Source organism: Chlorocebus sabaeus, chromosome 12 (assembly GCF_047675955.1).
Source record: "Chlorocebus sabaeus isolate Y175 chromosome 12, mChlSab1.0.hap1, whole genome shotgun sequence".
NCBI lineage: Eukaryota > Metazoa > Chordata > Mammalia > Primates > Cercopithecidae > Chlorocebus > Chlorocebus sabaeus.
This window is the reverse complement of record NC_132915.1, coordinates 37,340,173-37,366,196: the sequence shown is the minus strand read 5'-3', so window position 1 is coordinate 37,366,196 and position 26,024 is coordinate 37,340,173. Positions and strand designations below refer to the sequence as shown.

The following is a 26,024-nucleotide window of genomic DNA, read 5'->3' as shown; positions in this document are numbered from 1 at the left end:
GCAAACATCAAGTCAATAAGCAGCAAAAGTGCAGTGGGAATACAGAGTTTCTAAATTCCTACTTTGCTTAGTTCATAAATGCCACTTGGTCTTTGCAGAAAGATGGTCAAGTTGCCCCTCAGATCATTCTTACAGTAATTGGGACATTTTTTTTCTGCTAACAAGGCCTGCTTGGGGAGGTCTTCTGTTTCAGGAGTTGATGCTTTTTGCATGCTCTGAAACAATAAACCTGAAATAACATCCACCATAACAGGGCATTTGGGGTTTACTGAGTTGGGATGCAGGGGTTGCTAGTGTGCTCCACCTGCCCTGGGTCTGAATCCATCATGTGTTATGAATAGGGTTTTCAATGTTTCACTTTGTAAGTGAGTGGCAGCTGCTGGGAGTAAGAAATGTGTGACTGACGGTGGGGGGTGGGGAATGGGAAAGAATAGAGTTTACTTCTTATCTAGCCCCTTGGACAGAGTCTATGTCCTTGTGGCTTGAGGGATGGGCACCAGACACTGATGGAAGAATTCTTGAAAGCTTGCAAAATGTTGGCACAAATATTATTGCCTCAAGGTCCCACAGGACAATGTGTTTTAGAAAAAGGAGGAAGTCCTTCTCTCTGTTCTGAAAAGATTGAAAGTATTAGGAATAGTTGGATACTGTGACCTTGGCAGAAATCTTTGCTTGTTTATCATAGCACCAGCAGCAGAGACTGTAATAAGGCTTCTCTATACCACTCTGAAGACAGCAGTATCAAGGAGAGAGAGCGAGAGTGATGGAGAAGAAACTGGGGAGGGGTCTTTAGTGACTCTGGATAATGGACTAGCTTGAGAGGTGCCCCTTTAAGGATTTCCAGAAATATTTGGCAGGCATTTGAGGGCTGTGTAAGTTGATTGCTCAGAGTCACGGCATAAATGTAACCATTACTTAAACTTATGGGAAAAAGCTAGTGAGAGCAGGGGCCATTTGGAGTTTACTACATAATAGTTCTTCTTCCCCTTGGCTCTACATCTTGCCTTTTCACTATCCCAACAAATTGTAATTTTTTTTCAACGTTAAAAATAAACAGCAACTCCATATGACTGATAACTGATGGTGATGTTTCACAATTATGTCTGAGAAGGTTGGGAAAAAAATCCAGTGAGACTTTCTTGGCTAGAAATCTTAACACAATGTGGTTCAGTAAGAGTAGAACATGGCTTTGGGCTCAAGAGGCCTGGGTTCAAATCTCAAATTGTTACTTGGTGCTACAAACTCTGAAAAGTCGTTTCACTCAATTAGCTTTAATTTCCTCAACTATTAAGTGGAACAATGATGTTACTCCCTTGTCATACATGTTCTGAGGACCAAATGGGATGGAGTATCCAAAACTCCTTTACAAAGTGCAATTTATAATCTATAATTACTACCTCATAATGATTACTTGCCATTATGCAGGTTCCATGGATTACCTCAATTCAGAACTCTGGAAGGTAGGTACAATCCTGCTGGATTTGTCTCTGTCAGGATCCTGTCAATAAACAAAGAGTACACTCAAATAGAGGTAATCTGAAGAAGGTTTAATAAAGGAGCTATTTACAAAGTTGTGGGCATGGCGTAGGGAAACCACAAGTGACAGTGTACTACGCTGGGGCTGCTAATGCAAGGTGTAGTGGTGACTGAGGTAGCACCCCAGGCCTGAAAGCAGGAGGAAGGAAGCAGTTATCGGAACCTGGAGAAGGGTACCTGGTGAAACCACCTGCAGTTCTTTGACCCCAGGTTGTGGGTGTAGCCAGCCTTGGCAATACTGCAAATAGGAAATCAGGGCAGTCAATACCGTGGCATCATGTTTTCCCTCTTCAATCTTCTGCCAGCTCTTCAGAAGCCAGGGGGCAAATGAGGCCACTGACATAGCCTATTTAGTAGTTAACCATATATCCAGGTTTTCCTGGAACAGTACCAATTTATACCCTTTTTCTGGCATAAATACTAGCAGTCTCCTTCTTTTACACCTAAGCATCCCATTTTGAACAATGAGTTAAGTGGTCATTCTATCTGTAATTGTTTGCCTTTTGGAGTTAATAAGAGGACGACAAGGCTGGTTAATGAATCTGCAGGGGGAAATAGAAGAAATCCTACACATAATTTTACAGAAGAAAAAATTGAGACTTTGAGATTAAACTACCTGCCCAAGGTCAAACAGCTAATGAGAGGCAGAGTGGTTCTGAATACAGTATAAAAGTGGTTTCATTACGGAAGCTGAGCTCTGAACAACTGCTGCTGAAGATGCTTGACCTGGAGAGAATGTTTACTTAGAGGAGGATAAGAAGGTTTGTTTTTGGGATTCAGTGGTTCATAGCAGTCAGTATTACAGGAAGAACTTTGGTGGTATTGCTGAATCTAGCATAGCTAAAAACCATATTTTGTTCTTATTATATTACATTCAGCTGACATGAGGCTAACTCCTTATGAGGAAAACATAAGCCAAATCTTCAGTTCCCACGTTAGGAGGATTTCCTGGATGGACCCATTAAAGGAGTGTATCAAATCTACTCACTTCCACAGACCTCTTAGACGTACTAATTCAACACTTGTACAAATAGAAAACTTTCAGTTCACCTGATGATTTTGTTCCATTTTAGTCAACTCTCCATGGTCCTTTGGTGGAGTGAATCTTTCTAATGACTTACACTTACAGCCATAAGTGGAAACGAAGGCAATAAAGAAAGCCCAAGGATGTTTTATGGCTTTGGCTATTTTAAAATGTAGTCCCCTGGAGATGAAAAACTTGAGTTACCTTGAAAGATAATCTGCGAGCTTCCCACAACCTTTTAGAAGGCTCTGCTTCCCCTCACCCTGCCTTCTAGAGACGGGGACCAGGCTGTGCATGTCAACCACAGCTCACTGTAAGAAGTTGTGGGCTATTTGAGAACTTGTTTATTTAAACTGAATAAAGTAATTCTGAGCCTACATAACATTGTTTTGGAAGCAGCTCATCATTATTGCCAGACAGAATTAACCGAGCACTCAATATTCTTTGCTAAATATTCTTACTAAAACTCATTTGGTTATGTATGAAAAGGACTCAGACCAAAAAAAGATATTAAGGAACATGTAGATGGAACTAAAGGTAATATATATCTACCTATCCAGAGAGACAGACAGAGAGGAGAAAAGAAAGAGGGACTATCCTTGAGTCGTATATGCATGTATGAATATATATGTGAATTTATTTTAGGGATGAGTAGTAGAATCCATTTTTACAACTGAGAAGGAACTAGAGGCTTCTTATCTGGACACCAAGGCCATATTTCTAACTCTCTAAAGATATTCTCTGGTCACATCAGTCTCAACAGAACTGAAAACAAACTCATCCTCTTTTAATCAGATTTTTCTCAACCTCAATAGTTCAGAATTGGGGGGGATTTATGTCCATGAGTCATCCAGCTAGGCTTGAGCTCTTCAGTTCTCCAGAAGTTCACTTCTGAGTTGATGTAGGCCTTGCAATCTCCTCCAGGATGCAGTGGGCTCAGAGTGTGTTTGATATTTGCTGGGCAAAGAGGGACAGCAATGTTCTGCAATTTGATGTGTGGAATTCAAAGTTATCTCAGAGGTGGGTCCCAGATACTAAAGTAAGATTGAAAACCAAGCACACAGTCCAAAAGACTGCCTAATGAACTGGTATTTGAGGGAAGAGCCAAGTCTGGGACAATGAGGTCAATACAGAAAATTCACAACTAGATTGAGTGAGTTCAAACTGGGTCACAGGCAGCATGTAGCTGAGGCACTATCTGTTGGCTCACTATATGCAATTCATATACCTTTATCTAAAGGTCCAACAACCTTGTCAAAAAAATTAAATGACCTTAGTCCAACAACGTCTGAGAAGAAAAATAAGAGTGTTTTCCCCCATATAGGCTAACACCTTTAGTTTGCTTTGATACTATTGTTACTCATTTCTCTTTCGTCAATTGTTCCCACATCTCTTCTCTAGCTTCAATTTCTTTTTTCCAGTGATTTTTTTTCCTACTCATATAAAGTTGCCCCTAGTTCTTCTTGCCAATTCTGTGGCCCCTGCAAGCTACAATGGTCTGCTTTCTCCTTTTCAATGCTAAACTCTTTGAAAGAGTAGTTTGTACTCTCTTCCTATTCTTTTGTCCCCGGTACAATTTGACCTTCACCTCCACAAGTTTACTTAAAATTACACTCCACTAAAGTCACCACAGGCTTCCTTGATGCCAAATCCAGTGATATTTATCAGTCATAACCCTGACTTGTCAGTATATATGACCAACCAACCCCTTTATCCAGAAAACTTCTCAACATCTGCCTTTAATAATTTTTTGGTAATTTTTTGTCTAACTTCAATGTTTTTTCCCTTTTTTTGCCCACTTTTTTATTCCCTTTTTTATTCCCTTGGTCAGGGACCAATCCTTAGCCCACATCATCTGTATTCTAATTCTGGAACAATTTCATTAAATGCCAGACATTAACACCCCTCTGTGGATGAAACTCATTCTACATCTACCATCTTGAGTTTCCTTCTGGGTTCCAAGCAAGTATTTTATCTGACTTTTTGACATTTCCGTAATGATGACCTATCAGTACCTCAAACTCACTATGTCTACAACAGAATTCGTTATCATTCTTCCCAAATCTGTTTTAGTTCCATATTCCTGATTTTAGTTATTGATGTTACCACCCACTTACTACACAAACAAAATTTTGGTTTGCTGGATAGCACCTTCTTGCTTCTTAATTTTACGTCCAATTAATAGGTTATCACCATGCTACCTCTGCAAGGGTTCTTAAATTATTTCCTCCATTGTGACTATTTTCACTGTTCCCAGTCAACCTTACTTCAAACTGACCTCCTCATTACCAATCATTCCTGTAATTCCTTCCCACAATCCATCTTGGATCCACAATTAGGGCTATCTTTATCATGAAGAGATTTAAATGATTAAGTTTTCTACACAATGTTTTATGACATCCCCATAAAGGGAGTCTGGATAGTTTAAATTGATATTTAGACCTTCCATAACTTTGTGCCTTCCACATTCCTTATCTTATTGATGCCCCCTTCATCCTTCCCCCTGAACCAATCTTATGTCCTAAATTCCAATTGTGTCTCTACTTCTGAAGAATGCTATGCCCATGATGTTTCCAGCTTTTTCCAATATTCATTTTTTTGTAGTTTTAGTTAGCCTTCATGAAACTCTGCCTAATTACCTTAGGCAAAATAAATACCTATCCTCTCTGCATAGCTTTAATACGTTTATGAGAAGCATGCATGGACTTGCCTTTCTCAGTGAAGTACTAACACCCCATTCTAGACTTCAAACTCATAAAACAGATGACTGCCTTGCTCATCTTAAGGTTTCCTTCAGTGTTTGTCATAGTGCTTTATACATAGATATATTCAATAAATGTTTATTCTATTGAATTAAAATCTTACCATTAGTTGTTTTAAAATATGTATTAGATTTTCCATATTTTCATTTGAGTAATGTTACCTCTAAAGGAGGACCTGGTCACAGTCCATCTTTTTTATTATCTTCATTGACTTTTCCTTTCAAGCTACCTTGCATAAATCAATACTTTATGTTATTTTCCACTCCTAATCCCAAAATAACCTTGATTGGTTTTTGTGCCAAATCCAGAAGACTCCTCTTTCCATACCTCTAGGTCAACTGAGACTCCTATTCTCTCTTTCCAACTTAAGCTTACTTTCTATCACTCCATAAACTGCATTTTTCATACCAGCATCATCCCCCCCTAAATTTTATATGTGCCATCCTTTTCTCACCATTCTGCCTTTGCTCATCCTGTATCTTCTACCTGCAATATCCAACTTTCAAATCATGCAACATCTAACTCAAATGCCTTGTTCTCTGTGAGACAATTCCTCATTACTACTCTGTGCATGATAATTGTATTTAAAATCAGTATCTCAGGCAAACAGTACATTGTTTTCTTATTGCTATAGTTTGGTTAGATTTCTCTCTCCAATAAGATTATAGGCATTGTAAGGCCAGGTAGGTATAGTTCTGTATGCCTATCAACATTTTAAAGCACATTGCTGGTCACATAATGCTCATAAATTGATCAAGAATAGCTAGGAATGGGGGTTCCATTTCCTAATAAAATGAGTCCATATAACTCATCCAATATTTCAGGTCACTCATAGTGACTTTTAGAAGGGCTGCCATACTGTGGACTGGGATGCCCAGGCCAAGGTTCATGTGGACACAATGTAGGAGCAGAAAAGCATCCAGCAGAGTCTGCCTAATTCAACAGCATGGTTTATTGTGCCAACTTCATCTGCTGAGCTCATCATTCCTAATTATAATCAACTGATTCTATTAGCTTCTTAAACCTATTTCAAGAGAGTGTATTATACTGAGCGGCCATCATTGAGTAATAGAGTTATGCTCTGCCTACATAAGGCTCCATTCTAGCCAGCCAAGCCGAAAGAACATTTTGCACTAACGTTCTCATAGAAGTGTACAGTTTTCACTGCTTAAAACTTTCTTTCTTTGGTCAATTATTTTGGTCTGTAAAAACCCAAAACAGTTTTGATATTTATCTGACAATTTTGAAGAGGGTTGGACAGAATAACACAAAAAGAGAACATTTTATTTTACGCTGTTAGGGAAGAATCAACCTTGATTCTGCAAAGCTTATTAGCTGGAGGTAATAGAGAAGGAAAGGTATGGAAATGCCGTAATTGTTGCCTTTATGCTGTTATATAGAACACTGTGCCTCAGGGCTATTTAAAAGTATTTCCCCCATCCAGAGAGACACTGTTATTCTCCACTCCCCATAGCTCTGAAGCAGGTTAACATAAAACTTAATATAATTATTAGGATGAGATTAAGCTGTAGAAATAAGATAGGCAAATACATTTTATTTATCTACACCTTGACAAGTGACACTGGTGACAGACTTACTTGCCAGAAATGAACCCCTAATCTGCAAACTAGAAGAAAAATTTAAAGGATAATTTTCAAGAGAAGGTAAAATCATGATTTTTACACACATACAAAATGAACATATGTAAATTATTCTACTTAACTTTTTAACTAGAGAACTCATCAGATATTACCACCAGTTCAAAGGGAAATCCAAAGACCAGATCATTTATAGATCAGGAATTTTGAATGTAATGTTGTACAAATGAGGGTAAAACTACCTCTTGATCAATGGCGAAGATAAGTCAGTTCAACCTCCACTGAAGAGAATTTGCTTTTTTCCAGTCAAGAATGATTTTGCCTTGTTTTCGGGTATGGAGAGCCTACAGAGTTGTAACATGGCTAGTCCAGAATCAGAATCACGTAGCCCCAAAGGGTATAGTCTAGATAATGCAGTTTTCCAAGGAAGCACTGATGTTTTCCTGCAAAATATGTTTAGGGCAATAAATGAAATGTAATGTGTCTTTTCTGAATTGAGAAGTGGGGATTGAAGAAATTCAGAAAAAAGAAGGTATTAAAAATGATCCTAAGTTAGATGTACACCTAAATGTCCAGATCCTTGGTCTCAGGTTTACCCCTAAGCCCTGTATACCATGCCTAAAGGAAACTTCTTAGTGGATTGGGGTGACTTAAAATGCTATCTCACTACTTAATTCCTTTTCTATTTCTTTCTTTTGGTTACTGTTATCCTTATATTCTTCCAACTTAAAAAGAAAAGAGAGACTGCACTCATAGACAGAACAATAGTTAAAATTACTAATTAGCAGCTGACTGTTGAAAAAGGAAGAAGTGGGTGGGAAGAGGTGAGAGGCTGGGTCCAGCAGCTTAGCCACTCTTAACTGTGTAGAACAGGCTTGATTCTGCTCATAGAATTAATCAAGCTTCTCTACCTAGTCTAGGTCTTAATTTTAGACACATACAGAATCCACTAACAGAATTTTCAATATGTGTTCCAGTACGCCCTAAAGAAAGGGAAGCACCAACCTAATAGGTAGAAAAATCCCTAAAATTGTGAGGTTTTGGAGAACATAATCTCTCTTCATACAGTACATAAACCCATCATAACACTTACTGCCTGATGTAAGGACTTCACAAATGTCTCTTTGTCGGTAAGCAGGATGTTTATGTTGATAGTGCATTAATAAAAACAAGCAGTGGATTCAGCGACGTTTCAACTTGTCAGTTCTTTATTGCTGATAAACAGCTCACTCAGGCCTGAAAACTACCTACTGTCCCTTCTCTCTCCCACTCAGCCCCCACAAAACAAGGTTAGGCTAAGTTGTGTTGCTTGCCTTAGCTGCAAAGCTTACTACATCACAAAACTAGGAATAGCTTTAAATGGGCTTTCACGCATTGATTTCCTCAGTTCCTCACCATATTCCTTCAAAACGGCGATTGTTTCTGGCTGTCTCTCTCCTCAGGTCCCTTCATTCTTTCCAAGGCTTCCTCTCTCAGAAATGGGTTATTTTCCTCCTATCATATGATTCCTTCCTATTCCCCTCAAAGGCCATTTTTTTTTGTACTTTGCAGGCCCCTGTGGCCCACTTAATAACAAGAAACAGTAAACTATGATCTGTAGGTCAAATGTAGCCCATTGCCCATTTTTGTATGACCTACAAGCTAATGATTGGGGAAAAAGTCAAAACAAGAGGAAATATTTTATGACACATAAAAATATATGAAATGCCAACTTTTGTGCTCATAAATAAAGTTTTGTTAGAATATAGCTATGTTCATTTGTTTATGTATTGTTGATAGATACTCTCACACGACAAGAACTGGGTGAAGTAGCTGCGACAGAAACCATCCTAAAAACTTGAAAAGCCTAAAACACTTATCTTGTCTTTTATAGGGAAGGTTTGCTGATCCTTGGATTAGAATCTTGTCTCTGCCACTTTGTCATTCCAGTGACTTTAGGCAAGTTACTTACTGCCCACTGGAGCTGACTCAGGGCAGTGAAGAAGCAAGATGGAGTCAGAGTGGCAGACTCGAAATCACCTGGAGGAAAAACATTCTCAACCATCAGAGAAATCAGCATCCTGGGAAAAATTTAACATGAGAGAAATAGGATTCTATTACAAAAAAAGAAATTTTGGTTAAAAGGCACTGGTATGGTGAAAGGAACTTGGGGTTGGAGTCAGGCCTGGGTTGAATCTATATACTGCCCTCAGTTTCCTCATTTGTAAAAGGGAAGTAATAATAATGGAACTCCCTCATTATTTTCTTCTAAGGATAAAAGAGTGAAAAGGCAGAGTGTCTGACATGTAGTAAACACTATATGAACATTAACTATTATCATTGTTATTATTTCTATAATTGCTGCTACTCCTGTAATTGTTCTGATCTCCATTTATGGAGTGCCTTCAATGTGTCAGGTACTGTGCTAATAGTTTTACATGGGATTTTTGTCCTTCCCATTTTTAAAAATGAGGAAGCAAAGGCCTGGAGAGATTAAGTAACTTGTCAAAGTCATTTAGCAAGTCAATGGATTCAACCCAGTCCGACTCCAACCCCAGGTTCATTTTACCATACCAGTGCCTTTTAACCAAATTTTCTTTTTTTGTAATAGAATCTTTATTTCTCTCCTATTAAATTTTGCCCAGGATGCTGATTTCTCTGATGATTGAAAATGTTCTTCCTCCGGATGATTTGGAGTCTGCCACTCTGACTCCATCTTGCTTCTTCACTGACCTGAGTCAGCTCCAGGGAATTGTGAATCTCCTTGAACTCAGTGTGGCAATGACTGCTCAGGTTCCTATGCTGTGCCCCCTTCAGTAGCACAGAAATGTTAGATCTTCTTGCCAGATCATTACTTGAGGGTAATGAGGAATGAGGGTGAGTGGTCATGCCAATATCCTATCTGCAGATTGCTTAAACTCAGCAGCTACAAAGATATCATAATGTGAAGGTACAGACTCTGCAGCCAGAGTGCCTGTTTTTAAATCACAGCTTTACCACTTTCTTACTTTGTCATGTTGGACAAATGATTTAACCTCTATGTGCTTTGATTAGTCTACCTCTAACATTGGTGCATCCTGAAGAAAGAATATAAATGAAGGCTCACATACTTGATGTCCACTTAAAGGTCATAAATCTAGCTAGTACCATGTTATATTGTCTATTATCCTAGAAAAACAAAGACAAAGTACATATCTAGCATTATCAGACTACCAGGCAGGAACATGGTGGTACCAGGACAGCTGGAGAGTGGCACACGTTCCTTTCCTCCCCTACACACTCTCTTTACAACAAAGGGCTTCAAATGCACTTGATTATACCGTCCTGACCCATGAGTACTTGGGGGTCTGTGACTCCCACAAGCAGCCAACCTGCAGCCAACCCTTGGCCATGCCTCTGACTCCAGCTAGGGATGTCTCCCTAACCCCATTGATTCTTTGCCCATGATGAAGGGCATAACTGGAAAAGGATCAGAACAGGGCCCACTAAAGTACTTGGCTCAGACCAGGAGCCTCTCTTGCGCTCATCTAAGAGTGATACCCTTCATCAGTATATTGAAGATAATAATGGAATATCCACTGAAATGAGAATAAGTTAATATGTTTAAAGTGCTTAGAACAATGCCTAGAAACTGCTAAGAACTACACACACACACACACACACACACACACACAGACACACACTTCTTTGATATTTTCATTAATTTAACCCTACTGCAAGTGAACCAGAAATCTATGCTTTTGCAAATAACTCATGAAGGCTGTGACTGGTCTGAGATAGATCTAGGAGAAAATATAAATTTGAAAAGAAATGACATAAGATGGAATGAGCTTATATAGTCAGTGCAGATGTTTGGCCAAGTCTTCTTCTTCAAAACTATTTAAAAAAATTGGAGATTCTCTATGAACAAGTACCCAGTACTATAGACCAGATCATATGTACCATGGCAGTCTGGAGCTTAAACTCAGTGTAGGTGAATGATGGATTATCAATTTAGTTGCAAATCATACCTCACCAACAAAGTAATTACAAAATCTGGCATAACTTTGAGATTCTCAACTGCTATTCCTAATAAAGAGAGAACATCTCTTGATCATTTTCTGTATTACCAGTCCTCTTAGCGCATATCTAAAAGCAAAGTGTTAACCGTTTAAAATTGTATGCAGAAAAAGTTGCCTGAAAAATACACACCATGAATAACAAAAAGTGATGCTAATAACCAATATAAAGTCTTTATTGAGTTAAGTAATAGTGGCAATGTTAACTGCCACTTATCAAGTGCTTTATATACTTACAAATTGGTATTATTATTTCCATTTCACAGGTGAGGAAACTGTGGCTCATAAAGGTTAAATAAGTCTTCTGAGGCCATGTAGTTTATGAGTAGCAGGGTTGGGATTTGAATCCAGAGCTATCTTGTGCTTAAGCTGAGATAGTTCTGTTTTCTACTCCAAAACAGTCTCTTAATGCACAATGCACTTCAAGAGAGCATACTGTTGTATGTACACCATGCTGCCATATGACTGTCATCCAATGCAATGGTCTTTGTGTTGTGGTGAACTTCAATTCAGTTTTATGTGCTTCTCTATGTGTGGATGTTTCCCTTTGGTTCAATGCCCAGATTGTCAAAATCTTCACTAATGTATCCATCATGGTCCCTTGGTTAAGTTGTTCTACTAAATTTTCATACAAGTTTTACTTTCACAAATATCAAAGATGCCCATTAACAAACATTTTTAAAAAGCCCCAGTAGAAACCATATTTTTGACTCTATACATTCTATAGGGTTTCTTTGCCATTGTCCTGGCAGGCAAAGTTGGTTATGTTATTGAAGTTCTGGAAGGAACAGCCAGATTCATCCCCTGGACTTGACACTCTTCACACAGACTCTTTCTCCTCTGCAAAGCTGTGTCCTCTCTCATTCCATATTTGCAGTGTCCCTGCCACCTGGCTGCTCACAGAAAAGGAACAGATTCTAGAACATCACTTCCCAAGGTGAAGCATATCCATTTCAGTCTCTAAATGAGGAAACTGCTGGTGCAGAAAATCACTAAACAAAAAGCATCTCCTTCAAATGCCCTCATGAAAGGACTCATTTCCTGGCAGTGGAAAGAGGAAGCAAGCAGCCATTACACAGGGCCCAACACGAGGAAAATCTGCTCATTGCAAATTTCTCTGCCAATCTCCAAGATCTGTTAGCCATTGAGTGGTATGCTATGCCAGCAAGGAGTCACTGGAAGCAGGAAAAAGATTCCAGAATTCATATCATGGTCTCTGAGGTCATACCTAGAAAAGTCCTTGCTGTTAGCAACCATAACTTCTGAGCTTCAAATATGAATGCATAACCAAGGCCAAAATTGCCTCAACTCCTTGACAAGCACATCCCAGTCCACCCTGGCATGATGTTCCAGATATGATTTTTTTTTTTAATACAGAGCTCTGTTTTCCAGAAGGAAGCTATGTTATAACGGAAAGGTTATTATAACTTGATGTAATATTTGCTACCAGTTTCTAACTTTTGCCTCTTACTATTTTCATAAACCCAACAAAATTTTGTGATTCCGTTCCTCCATTAATATCAGGCAATAAAAATAAATTCTTTTTGGTGTTCTTGTGAAAATCAAATAAGATATAGCATATGAAGCCTCTTTGTAAAACAACTTATAACCCTACCCAAGTCTTTGTTGACATAGTCTAGTTACTTCCGTTTTATCAGTTTTCTCCATTTTAAATTGGCCTTTCAGTTTAGAAAGGAAGTAATTACAAAGAGTTTTGGAGAGTCAAGAAGTTTGGATCCCAAATGTAATTTCTTTCCTCCCATTCTTTAGCAGGGTTTCATCATAAAATTGTTGTCCCTAATCCTCCCTTAAATGACAGAGATTCCCATGTATGTTCTGTGTTAGGTGATAATCAGATATTGTTAGGGCATGTTAAAGGAAAAGGGGAAGCTCCTTCCACATCTGCCTTCTGTGATTAAAATTATACCTTGCCTTGACTCTTCAGTATTGTCAAGTAGTTTAGCTGTTATCCATCCACTGTTTACTCTGGGTACTTTTTAGGACTACTGGCAGCATGATTACTGACTGACAGGCAAGTATGAATATTGAGGCTGGTGAAAGATTGGCATTCTTAAACATGGTAAACATGAAGATTTTTCATCCAGAAGATGCTGATTTCACTTCTGGCAGTGCTGATGGATGGGCCATGTCAAAACCAAGTAAGAATCTACAGTTCTGTGAAAAGACAGATTCCTCAGAAAGGAAACTCGATACTGAAACTTACTTAATCAGTCTTCTACCCAACTCTGCTTTCTCTTGTTTTCTCTTCCTTTGGATTTTCCTCTACAGTTTGCGCTTTTTTTCTGTTCCTCTCCTCTCTTGTCTCACATTCCGTAGTAGAAGATACAACATATAATCAACACATAATGTCCTAACTGTCTTATAAAGTGTCTCCTGAGAAAGATATATCATGCAAATGTAAAACAAAAAGTATGACTTGTTATTCTTATACTAACTAAAACAGTCTTTAAGCCAACAACTGTAAAAATGGACAAAGAGGGGTATTACATAATGATAAAGGGTTCAATTCAACGAGAAGACTTAACTATCACACCCAACATTGGAGCACCCAGATTCATAAAACAATGACTTCTAGGCCTATTAAAAGACTTAGATAGTCACACAAGTATATGGAGGGATTTCACCACCACACTGACAGTGTTAGATGATTGAAGCAGAAAACTAACAAATCCTGGACTTAAACTTGACACTTGACCAATTGGACCTGAAAGACATCTACCGAACACTCCACCCATCAACCACAGAATATATACATTCTTCCCCTCTGCACATGGAACATAATCCAAGATCAACCACATGCTTGGCCACAAAGCAAGTCCCAGTGAATTCAAAAACAACTGAAATCATACCAACCATACTCTCAGACCACAATGGAGTAAACATGGAAGTCAATACCAACAAGTTTCCCCCAACCCACACAATTACATGGATATTAAACAACTTTCTCTTGAATGACTTTTGGGTAAATAAGGCAGAAATAAAAAAAATTCTTTGAAAGAAATAAAAACAGAGAGACAACATACCAAAATCTGTGGGATGCAGCAAAAACAGTGTTAAGAGGAAAGTTTGTAGTGCTAAATGACTACCTCAAAAAGTTAGAAAGATCTCGAATGAATGATCTAATATTACAACTAGAGGAGTGAGAGAAATAAGAACAAACTAACAGAAGAAAAGAAATAAACAAAATCAGAGCAGAACTGAATGGAAGTGAGACCCCAAAGTCCATACAAGGAATCAACGAAACCAACAGCTGGTTCTTTGGAACGACAAATGAAAGCACTAGACTAGCTAGATTAACAAAGAGAAAAAGAAAGATCTAAATAAGCACAGTCAGAAACTATAAAGATGACATTACAATCCATCCCACAGAAAAATAAAAGATCCTTGGAGACTATTATGAACACCTTTATGCAAAAACACTAGTAAATCTAGAGGAAATGGATGAATTCCTGGAAACACACAACCTCCCAAGATCGAATCAGGAAGAAATTGAAATCCTCAACAAACTGATATCAAGTTCCAGAATTGAATCAGTAATAAAAAAACCTACCAACCAAAAACAGCCCCAGACCAGATGGATTCATAAATTCCACCAGACATACAAAGAACAGCTGGTACCAATTTACTGAAATTTTTCCAAAAAAGAAAGGAGGAGAGACTCCTCCCTAACTCATTCTATAAAGCCAGCATCACCTTGATAACAAAACCTGACAAAGACACAACAACAAAAAAGAAAACTATAGGCCAATATCTCTTAGGAACATAAACCTCCAAATCTTCAACAAAATTCTAGCAAACTAAATCCAGTAGCAAATCAAAAAGTTAACTCATTGTAATCAAGTAGGCTTAATCCATAGGATGCATAGTTGGCTCAACATATGTAAATCAATAAATATGATTCACCATGTAAACATAACTAAAAACAAAAACCATATGATCATCTCAATAGTTGCAGAAAAAGTCTTCCATAAAATCCAACATCCCTTCACAATAAAAACCCTCAAAAAACTAGGTATCAAAGGACTATATCTCAAAATAATAAAAACCATCTATGACAAACCCATAGCCAATATCATACAAAATGGGCAAAAGCCAGAAGCATTCCCCTTGAGAATTGGAAAAAGATAAACATGCCTACTCATCACTCCTCTTTAGCATAGTATTGGAAGTCTTAACCAAAGCAATAAGTCAAGAGAAATAAATAAAAGGCATCTATACAAGAAAAGGAGCCAAACCATCTCTCAAATAAAAGGCATCCATAATAGAAAAGAAGTCATACTATATCTATTCAGGGATGATGATGTGATCCTATACCTAGAAAACCCTAAAAGCTCCATCAAAAGGCTCCTGGAACTGATACACTACTTCAGTAAAGTTTCAGGATACAAAATCGATGTGCAAAAATCAATAGCATTTCTATACACCAATAATGTTCAAGCTGGTAGCCAAATCAAGAAAACAATCTCATTTACAATATTCACAAGAAAAAAAAGTAGGAATAAATCTAAGCAAGGAGATAAAAGATTTGTAGAAGGAAAAGTATAAAACGCTGCTGAAAAAAGACTGGGTGCGGTAGCTCATGCCTGTAATCTCAGCACATTGGGAGGTCTAGGTGGGCAGATCATGAGGTCAGGAGATCGAAACCATCCTGGCTAACATAGTGAAACCCAGTTTCTACTAAAAATACAAAAAAGTAAATTAGTCTGGTGTGGTGGCGGGTGCCTGTAGTCCCAGGTGCTCGGGAGGCTGAGGCAGGAGAATGGCATGAACCTGGGGGGCTAAGCTTGCAGTGAGCCAAAATCAGGCCACTACACTCCAACCTGGGTGACAGGGCAAGACTCTGTCTCAAAAAATAAAAAATAAAAATAACAATAGAAAAACTGCTGAAAAAATCATAGATGGCGCAAATGGAAAGTCATTCTATGCTCATGGATTAGAAGAATCAGTATTGTTAAAATGGCCAAATTGCCTAAAGCAATCAACAGATTCAATGCTATTCCATCAAACTACCAGTGTTACTTTTCATAGAATTAGAAAAATAGCTGTTCAAAAATTCATATGAAACAAACAAAAAAAATAGCTCAAATAGCCAAAGCAATTCTAAACAAAAAGAAACTCAGAGGCATCATATTACCTTGCTTGAAACTATGCTATAACGCTACGGTAACCAAAACAGCATGGTACTGGTACAAAACCAGACATAGACCAATGGAACAGAATAGAGAATTCAGAAATATAGCTGCACACCTACAGCCATCTGATCTTTTACAAAGTTGGCAGTAACAAGCAATGGGAAAAGGACTTCCTATTTAATAAATGGTATTGAGATAGCTGGCTAGCTACATGAAGAAGAATGAAACTGAACCCCAACTTCCAAAAAATTAACTCGAGATGGATTAAAGATGTAAATGTAAGACCTCAAACTATATGAATCCTGAAAGAAAATATAGGAAATACCACTCTAGACATCAGCCCTGAGAAACAATTTTTCACTAAGTCTTCAAAAGCAATTGCAACAAAACCAAAAATTGACCAGTGGGACATAATTAAGCTAAAGAGCTTCTGCACAGCAAAAGAAACTTCCAAAAAAGTAAACAGCCTATAGAATGTGAGGAAATGTTTACATTATCTGACAAAGATCTAATATCCAGAATATATAAGGAACTTAAACAATTTAACAAGCAGAAACCAAATACTTCCATTAAAATGTGAGCAAAGATGTTTGTTGCAGATGTTTTCACAGTAGTCAAAATTTTGGATGCAAGCTAAGTGTCCAGCAACAGATGAATGCATAAAGAAAATGTGGTACTTGTACATAAAGGAGAACTATTCAGCCATAAAATGAATGAGATCCTGTCATTTGCAACAACATGGATGGAACTAGAGGTCATTATGCTAAGGAAATGAGCCAGGCAAGAAAGACAAATATCACATGTTCTCACTTATTTGTGAGAACTCAAAATCAAAACAATTGAACTCACAGAGATAGAGAGTAGAAAGATGGTTACCACAGACTTGAAGGGTATTAGGGGTATGGTGGCAGTTGGGTTGGGGGAAGAAGAGGGGAGTGGGGATGGTTAATGAGTACAAAAAATAGAAAGAATGAATAAGACCTAGTATTTGATAGCACAACAGGGTGACTATAGTCAATAATAATTCAATTGTACATTAAAAAATAATTAAAAGAGTATAATTGGATTATTTGTAACACAAAGCATGAATGCTTGAGGGGATGGATACCCCATTTTCCAAGATGTGATTATTGTACACTGAAAGCCTGTATCAAAACATGTTATGTATTCCATAATTATATACACCTACTATGTACCCACAAAAATTTTAAAAAATAAAGAAAAATAAAAAGTGTGCAAGGGACATGAACAGACATTTCCCAAAAGATGACAGACAATGGTCAACAAACATAGGAAAAAATGCTCCACATCACTAGTCATCAGAGAAACACAAATCAAAACCACAATGAGATACCATTTTATACAAGGCACAATGGCTATTATGAAAAAGTCAACAAACAATAGATGCTGGCGAGGCTGTGAAGAAAAAGGAATGCTTACACACTATTGGTGGGAATGTAAATTAGTTCAGCCACTGTGGAAAGAAGTTTGGAGATTTCTCATAGATCTTAAAACAAAACCACCAATTGACCCAGCAATCTCATTGCTGGGTGTATTTCCAAAATAAAATAAATTATTCTACCAAAAAGACACATGCATGCTATTGATCATCGCAGTGCTATTGATATGGTTTGGCTATTTCCCCACCCTAATCTCATCTTGAATTGTGGTTACCATAATCCCCAAGTGTTGCAGGAGGGACCCAGTGGGAGGTAATGGAATCACGGGGCGTTACCTTTATGCTGTTCTCATAATAGTGAGTTCTCATGAGATCTGATGGTTTTATAAGGGGCTTTCCCCCTCTACACTCTGTACTTCTCCTTGCTGTCGCCATGTGATGAAGGATGTGCCTGCTTCCCCTTCTGCTATGATTGTAAGTTTCCTGATGCCTCCCCAGCCATGCTGAACTGTGAGTCAATTAAACCTCTTTCCTTTATAAATTACCCAGTCTCAAGTATGTCTTTATTAGCAGGATGAGAGTAGACTAATACAGCTACTTACAATGGCAAAGATGCAGAATCAAACAAGACGACCATTAATGGTGGATTACATACAGAAAATGTAGTATGTATAGAATACAATACTATGCATGCCATATGTATACCATAGAATACTATGCAGCCATAAAAAGAATGAAATCATGTTATTTGCAGCCATGTGGATGCAGCTGGAGGCCATTATCTTAAGTGCATTAACACAGAAACAGAAAACCAAATGCCACATGTTCTCATGTATAAGTGGGAGCTAAACACTGGCTGCTCAAGTACATAAAGATGTCAATGATAGACACTGGTGACTTCTATGTGGGGAGGAAGGAAGCAGGGAACGTGCTGAAAAATCAACTCTTGGCTACTATGCTCATTATCTGGGTGATGGAATCATTCATACCCCAAACTTCAGCATCATGCAATATGCCCAGGTAACAAACCTGCACATGTACCCTTAAATCTAAAAAGTTGAAATTATAAAAACAAAATAAAGTGTCTCCTGAGGACTTGTGTCATGCAAGTCACTGATGTAGTTTGTATGACTCTGAAACTACATGATACAGGTATAAGAGTTACCATTCCCTGATATGGAGTGGGCAATGCACAATCATCATGCACATATACACACACCACAGTGGGACACGATTAAGAAGTATTAAATTAAAAGTTAATTATGTTGAGAGTGTAACTAGAATCTTGTGTCTGCCAAACAAACAGGAAATAGATGATGAAATCTAATTAGCTTTCAGTTCAACAAAAGCAATGGAGCTACACAAGCAAGGGCAAGGATGAATGGCTTTGAAGAGAAAAAGAAAATAGCTTGAATTCAGAAAACCTCTTTGGTATTTATTTGTTTGTTTGTTTTCAAATTTGCAGATTTTGCAAACACTAAGCACATTTTATGCCAGGAACTTTCTCTCCTATTTAACTTCGTTGACATTTATACATAATAAGCTGGCTCATCAAGTTTCTTTGCTAAATATTTTATGAAAATATAGAGGTAGAAAGGGCCTTAGACATCATTGAACCTAATTCCCTTGTTTTACAGATGAATAAACTGAGGTCTAGAGACACAGACTGGCTTGCAGAAGCTCACGTAGTGCATGGTAGAAATGAGCCTAGAAAGCATGTCTATGGGGCTCAAATTTGAGATTCTTCTCACTGTACTAAGGCTGTTAGGTAAATCTTATATAAAGAAGCCAAACATTTTGGTGGGAAACAGAGTGTTATATATTTTCCAAAGAATGAAGAGAACACGAGCCTCTCAGCAGAAAATGGCTGAAACTTAGTGTTTCTAAATTCCTGTGACGCCCTGCAACATGGCAAACACCTCCTTCTGTTCCAGAAGACATGTGCTATTATCAAAAGGATAAATGGGTGACCATTTAATTAAAACATCACTAGAAGAAAAAACTTAGGAAAGTGTGACCACAGATGACCTTGTTTTGCACAGCCAGTATTCTCCATAAATCTCATGGAGAAAACAGTCTTTCAGGAAGGGCCAGTGGAGCTAAGTGGTGACCCAAGAGCTTCCATAGTATTCACAGCTAGCAATTCGCAGTTGAGCCTTTGAATTTTAAATTCTGTGCTGTGACAATGACATAAAGCAAGATTGTTTGTTTTCTTCTTTCTTAAAAGCCTAATAAAGACATTGTACAGGATTCATTATCGAATCTTGGCTGGAGTCTTTCATCTGAGCTCTGATACCCTGAGTTTAACCATCATCAGATGCGCACCCCATCTGGTAAGTTGACCTGAATGGTAATCAGAGAGCTGGCAACATTGGCAAAAAGGCAAAAGCTAAACATGCGCGTGTGCGTGCACACACACAGAGACACTGTATAATGTGTGTACGTGTGTGTATCTATGCAAGCCCACTCCATTCTCTTTAATAATAAGAATCTTTTACTCTTTGAAGAGCCACAGAAATCGGAACTACTACTGTAGCCCTGTTAACAGCCAACTCTGTGACAAGGGCCTACTCGAAAGAGAGGAAAGTCAATAAAAGTAAAGTGTAAGTGTACTGCTAATGACAGGTTCTTGCAGGCACTTTCCCCCAAATTATACCATTCCTATTCAAATACCATCTCAAGAGTCTCAGACAGTGTCAAGTGCAATCATTGTTATTGCAGTTGCCAAGGTAATCAATTGAAATCATAATGAAGGGAACAGAAGGAAATCAATAGAGTCTGAAATTACAAATAAAGAGAAGCTATCGTTTAAGAGCATTTGGCTGAAATCTTCCATATTAATGGAGTCAGAAACGGCTGTGTCATTCAGAAGCAGTGTGGTGCATAATTCAGCTGAGTGCATTAGAATACCTAAAAACGATTGCAACAATTAGGGCTGCCTACCAAGAATCTGTCCACCTTAGAAGGCACATTGCTGAGTCGTTTGTTACAGTTTTAGTGTGTTTTTATATCTTTAAAATTTCAGTCATCTCCCAGAGTACCCTTAGGCAGGAGGCAGGATTAGCTTGTTCAAAGACATCCAGAGCAGATTGTTAGTCTGGTTTGATTCTGAGATTGGGAGGTAAGAGAGGCTAATTCTAGGAAACAAATTCTAGGAAACCTGATTATTGCCCAGTCTTTAACCACATGCCTGAAAAGTTCACTGGGCTCTATCAGAGTGGCATAAAATCTTTCCAATTTCAATGTTATTTGTAAAGATAAAATGAAAATTTCAAACATATATAATATTCATGATCAGCTAATCTCCCTAAGGAGAGATCCTGAACCAAATGGCAATAAAGATTGAAAAGTTGTCTAGTTCTTTTACCAGAAAATAGTCCATAAAAAGGATAAGGAATTATGAAAAAAATAGACATTGTTATATTGACTTATCATTGGAATCTGAAAACGGCACATTTACAGATTTCAGCAGAGATATGCTTATTATGTTATTTAATATTCTATGACAGGCTTTCCATATTACACTCCACTGCTTTGCAGGCCTTGACTTACAGGCTGTTTGTTTGAGAAATCCTGAACTTGTCCTCTTAATCTACAGATGGCAGGAATACCTAAAAATTCTCATGTGTTTGGCATTGATGCTATGAGAACACTATATATATGTAACTTATGCATATTTAACTATATCCATTCAGTCGAAAAAGAAATATAGAGGAGTATAACAATTAACTTAGGATGAGTTTTGCTTGCAATTCCACTCAATGATGCTTTGCCCAAGAATGGGCATGAGATATGAGGTTAAGAGATATTTCTCCCATGGCAGTCTTAATTTCCCATATGCCTCTCAGAATGTGAACATTGTCATTCTAGTGTTGAAAGATATTTATTTACGAACTTAAAAATATTTATTTACTTTTGTATAACATGACCTCTGCATGTTAACTGACTCCTTGATCTGGCGCTCAACCAAAGATTTATCAATCAACACAAATACTGAAGGCTCAACCGTAAGTCATATGGAACTAATTGAGAGAAATTGTGCTTTTCTCCACCATGGCATCTTCTTATCATGCTTTTGAAGGTAATTTTAACTACATGCAGTGTTGGCTAGTTTTAGAACTCAAACCTCATCTGATATATAAATTATTCATGTATGAATTTCCTGCTAGGCCTTAGCACTTATTCAATTCACGGCAATGTAAATACGTTTTACAGAGCCTACAGATAATCAGTATTGGCATCTCCTGGGAGCCTGCTAGAAATAGAGAATATTGGGACCTACCCTAAATCTGCTACATCAGAATCTGCATTTTAACAAAATATCCAGCTAAATTCACATTGACACTTGAGATGCACCATGCAAGAGGCTTAATGAGAGGAAAATGTATGGTGTAATAGACCTTCTTAGAGCCTTATCTAAGTATTAACTAAGAAAAGCACGTACACGTGCATGTTCGTACAGGTGTAGTAGTTGGAGCAGAGGACTATTGCAACATATATAGCATAATATAATCATGCCATTAGCTTTGCTATAATGATTATTAGTGATCATAGATTCATGATGTATGTTCATATTTTACAATATTGAATAATCTCCCCTCCCACCTCTAGACCAGAAAAGTGCATACGAACAAATAAATAAAAGAAAACATGATAACTGCTGAAATACAAGTGCTGGAAAAGCTCAGGAAATGGTACCTTTCATTCTGCCAGGGGGGTTGAAGAAATGCTTCCTTTATCATGCAGTGGTCGAATTGGCTATTGGGAAGAAGGGCATTCTTGAAAATAAGAATGCGGGAGGTGTTGAAAGAGTTTGCCATTTTTGAATTGTCAAGAACTCAAAAGTGCCTGGAGACTATGGGGCATGGGTTTTACAATCTCTTTAGTTTAGAGAAGGTAGGAGAGGAAGGGATGGACAGGAAGAAATGAAGCTGGAAAGATGGATGGGGTGGAAATTGCTGGACTATAGGGTTGAGGCATCACTGTAAGGCCTGAGAATAATATACTAGGGATCTCAAGCCCAAGATTTAAACTTAATGATATGATATGGTCAGCCTTTTGATGGCTTTATTAAAATCACTTAGATAAAATTGCACTCACATATTAAGACTCTGTTACTGAAAATCAATGGATGGTCCATCCAATATAATTGAAAATCTGATTTTAAGAATACAAAACAGATTGCAATGTTTGATGCCACTCTGTTTTTACAAAAAACATAGAATAAGCAGTATATAATACTCAGAATCATACCTTATCTTCCCTATGTCAAGATTGGCTGTTCCTTTTTTCCAAGGATATGAATATTCTTGGCTTTAAATCTCCGACTCTAAAATCTATGGATATTCAGATCTCTCCTAATGCCGATATTACTTGGGAGATTTTGTCTTCAAATTTCTCTCTGTGTTGGGGCTCTAATCCCCTTTTTTGCTATCTTGGTACTATACCATGTGAATCTAAACAAGAATCTCAGTTCCTCCACCAATTATTACAAAAAGAAGCTTCTCAAAGCATTATTAAATGTTTGGAGGCTCAAAAAGAAATGATAACACATACCACACAGTTTTCCACTATCCCCGCATTTTCTTCTCTCCTCTCATCACTATGGTCCTTCCTAGAGTCTCAAGGAGGTGTGAACACTTTCTTCTCTATTACAGAAGGCAGATTTCTCCCTCTCACGAGCTCACCTTCTACTCCAAGCACTTACAACAGCAGTTTTCAAAACTAAGAATTATTTTGTCCCTCAAAGAATTTGTGACATCAGCTATTAAGAAAACTTGTTTGTTCTATAACATATATTATTCAGGCATGATACCCACACATACATACACATACCCACGATATACACAAACATATACATACACTATATGTAAATATGTGGTAGGTGTGTATGCATATACATATAATATGTAGACAGAAGATGGGAAGGATATGAAAAACATTGTTATCCATGGTTATATTTGAATATCAGGTTTATGGGTAACTTTACATTCTTACTTTTCTGTATATGTATTTGCTACACACATAAATATATAATTTAAAAATTGGTTAGGTAAAGGGAAAGTGTTCAATAGCTAATTTTATTTGGAGGAGCAGTTGCAGCGTAGAGTGAGAAAAATCTAAAATGTTGGGGTTTACGGACTCAAGAGACGGTAATGAATTTGAGGCAGTCCATGTGAACTATGGTTCTACTAGAACTACTAGAATGGTATTTACTAAAGTAACTCCAGAGTTGGTGTCTGGGAAAACACGTAGGAAATAACTTCATAAGTAAAATTTAAGCTATGTTTAATAAGCACTTTCAAATGTACTTGACCATACAATCTACCTTTTCCACGGAATACTATAGTTTAAAAGACTGGTGTTCCATGAAACACATTTTGAGAAATGCTACTTTATGGAATAGTGGAGTTAGTAAAATGTTATATTTACCAGAACGGAGCATGCCTATGGGGTTAGGGAAAGAAGACAGAACAAAAGAAATTAAAGATGTAAGACAAAAATATAGTTGATTTGACCAAGTTCCAGAAAAAGCATAAAGGAATGAACTTTAAGACCTTCATACTCAAAAGTACGGTTTCTAAACTAATGACTTCAGGATCACTGATTGGAATTTCCTTTTACCACGGTTCCCAGAAGACGTGTTCGTACTTTAACATTACTCTGTGAGGGAGTGAGATCAGAGGCCCGAACACTGTGGGAAAATGTTCAAAACTGCTGCTGTGGGGAATGTGATAGGGAGTTGACAAGGGCTCTTTCAGTACTGATTCTAATCAGTATTTTGGTTGGGTTGTTATTTAAGTTTCTCTAATGAAGCTCTGAACCCAGAGGTAGAGAAACAAAATTATAGTTGTGACCCAGTTTGGGAACTGACACAGGAACATGATTGAAGAGCAAAGGAGCAGGAAGTTCTAAAGCAATAGCATTGAAGGAGCTGAGTTGGAGTTCATCAGTGAATCCAATAAAACAGAAGGGGCTGATGCACTGGGGAGGGGGCAATCAGGAGAAACCTTGACAGGTGTGAAGTGACAGAAACGGAAGTTGGTTTCAAGGGATGAAGTTCTGGGATGTAGGTCACAAAGATAGAACAGTTTTGAGTAATAATTTTATTCAACTTCAGGTAGCTAAAGTAAAATGGAAATGCAAATCTCAGAAGCTAAAAGTCACAGAGCTTAGGAATTGAGAAGTTAGGGCTCTAATTTGCCCATCAACCTGGAAGCTGAAATCATGAAATATAAAGGCAGGGAATGAGGTGGAAGGAGAAAGGCTGTTGATTGGATGCTGAATCCAGCCAAATCCTGTCTAGAAGCACAACGAGACAAAAATGAATTTTTGGTTTTCTACAGCTCTCCAGAGGATGAGCTCAAGCAAAGGAAAGACCTTGGTGAAGGAGAGAGAAGATGAGGAAAACAGTGGGAACAGGACAAGGAGAGATGACAGAGAAAGTTCAAGGTGGGAAGTTTTTCTCTCATCTGTAGGGTTGTCAGGCAGAGTTCTGGGTGGATCTGAATCTCCTTCCCTCTGTGGCCCCAGACTGGGTGGTAATACGCAGTGTAACCCCAAATAAATAAGTGTGTGTGTTTTGTCTAGATTTATATGTGGCCTTAAAATGATGATCTTACAGCTAACAGTAAGATGCTCGGGGAAATGTCACTGGCTTTCAGGGATCAGCGTGTAGAAGTGGATTGCAGGCATAAAATCAGATTTCATTTTAGGAGAAGCAGCAGAGGACACCCAAGGAAAAGTTTCAGTGCAGAGAGGGGTTTGGCCACAACAAAAGAGAGATCACCAAAGGAAAATTTCATGACTATGTGAAATATTCCTTCTACTTCTATTACTGCTGCTACTGATACTACTACCAGAACATTTACTATTTGCCAGGCACCTCTAAACACCTTGTATGTGTATTCTTTCTTCATCACCAGAATAAATCTATAAGGTTGTGTATTTGTCCGTTTTCACACTGCTATAAAAAACTGCCCGAGAGTGGGTAATTTATAAAAGAAAGAAGTTTAATTGACTCACAGTTCAGCATGGCTAGGGGGGCCTCAGGAAATTACAATCATGGTGGAAAGGGAAGCAAGGTACCTTCTTCATAAGATGGCAGAAGGAGAAGAGGTGAGCAGGGGAAATACCAGATGTTTATAAAACCATCAGATCTTGTGAGAACTCACTTAATATCACGAGAACGGCATGGGGGAAACCAACCCATAATCCAATCAGTTCTCACCAGGTTCCTCCCTTAACACCTGAGGATTACAATTCAAGATGAGATTTGGGTGGAGATACAAAGCTAAACCATATCAGGTTAGTACAATTAACACAACCATATTGTGGATGAGGAAACTCGGGTAGAAAGATGTTAAATAATTTGAGGACATATAGCTAGTAGGAGGTTCAACCAGAATTTAGATCCATGTATCTAATTCTGAAATCCATGCTTTTAACCACCTTACTATGCATATTACCTGCATGCACATGCATTAGTCATTTTCATCATCAGCATCATTATCAC

The 26,024-nt window shown here is 37.9% G+C and overlaps 1 long non-coding RNA gene across 1 annotated transcript in view; it reads right to left on the bottom strand.

Moving 5' to 3' along the window:
* Nucleotides 1-1,429: 1,429 nt before the first annotated feature.
* The window catches only part of LOC140713045 (uncharacterized), a 290,028-nt gene continuing 265,433 nt past the window's right edge, over nt 1,430-26,024 (bottom strand). Inside the window, exon 3 of the long non-coding RNA XR_012094927.1 lies at nt 1,430-1,498. This is a non-coding gene — a long non-coding RNA (uncharacterized lncRNA). The remainder of the gene's footprint in view (nt 1,499-26,024) is intronic.